Source organism: Lygodium microphyllum, chromosome 4 (genome assembly GCF_053477565.2).
Source record: "Lygodium microphyllum isolate KBCC chromosome 4, Lygodium_microphyllum_v1.1.10, whole genome shotgun sequence".
NCBI classification, from domain to species: Eukaryota; Viridiplantae; Streptophyta; class Polypodiopsida; order Schizaeales; family Lygodiaceae; genus Lygodium; species Lygodium microphyllum.
Genome location: NC_141138.1, coordinates 83,155,994 through 83,157,063, shown reverse-complemented (window position 1 = coordinate 83,157,063; position 1,070 = coordinate 83,155,994). Strand labels below are relative to the sequence as shown.

At 38.2% G+C, this 1,070-nt stretch overlaps 1 non-coding gene across 1 annotated transcript; it reads right to left on the bottom strand.

Moving 5' to 3' along the window:
- Window positions 1-490: 490 nt before the first annotated feature.
- Window positions 491-562, bottom strand: TRNAC-GCA (transfer RNA cysteine (anticodon GCA)). Its single transcript has one exon. It is a non-coding gene; the product is annotated as a tRNA-Cys (tRNA).
- Between the last annotated feature and the right edge of the window lie 508 nt (window positions 563-1,070).

Genomic DNA, 1,070 nt, shown 5'->3' with positions numbered 1-1,070 from the left:
AGTTCACATCTTACTATCTTATTGATACTAATACTAATACACATGCGCAAATTTTTTAATTTTACCCAAAAAAAAAAAACCTGTAGGAGTCCTTGGAGATCCAAATTATTGCCCGAATGGGGCATTCATTGTGAAAATAAGTACAAAAAGACAATAAAAGTGTATGCGTGAAAATGTAAATTATAAAAGAATAATAAAATAAAGCTCGTTAAAAAATCAAGCAAGGCATGTGCATAAACATACATAGCTCAAAAGATTAGTGTTGTAATATAGTGGGATCCGTTTGTGTGTGTTGTTTAACTTTGATTTAAAACGCTCAACGTTTTTGGTTTAAAAACATTAAAGGCCGGCCGGCCGCCACGTTAGTTGGAGGGCGCACGCATGCCATTTGCCTTCATATGGGGCAGCCGATTATGGTTCATTTAATTGGACAAGCCAAAATCCAAACGTCTAGAGCATACATTCGACATTCGATAGCTAACAAAACCCCAGGGCGCAACCGGGCTTGAACCGGTGACCTATCGGACTGCAGCCGATTGCTCTACCACTGAGCTATACACCCGAATTGCACGAAAACTTTTACCATTTCTTATTTGAGTTTTTTTAAAACAATCACTTCCATCAGTCATCTCTTACCTATCTGAATCAAATGTAGCGAGAAACATTATGATTATCATTGTTGTCAAATATTCACTTTCCACGAGCCATTTTTTGACTTAAAAAGTAGCAACTTTTTTTTTTGGGGGGGGGGGGGGGTAGATTTGGGATGGGGTGTTTGCCATTTCATAAAGCAGTACATGGGATTATAGGCCACGAGTAGAGCACTTTTTAGCAAATCACACAGGAACACCCGAGCAATACCCTAGGAATGTGTCTATTCTGTGTTGAAAAATGGGGGTGGATATGGCTTGCTATTGGAATGCATCTTATTATTGGCCTCTTTACCCTACCTACTATCTACAACTTTTCATTGATTCCTCACTGGCTTTTATCTCCAAAAAAATATATTATCTCCATCTAATGCTAGCACATTTGGAGTGTTATAAGGTGCAAGTAATTAGTCCCATTAC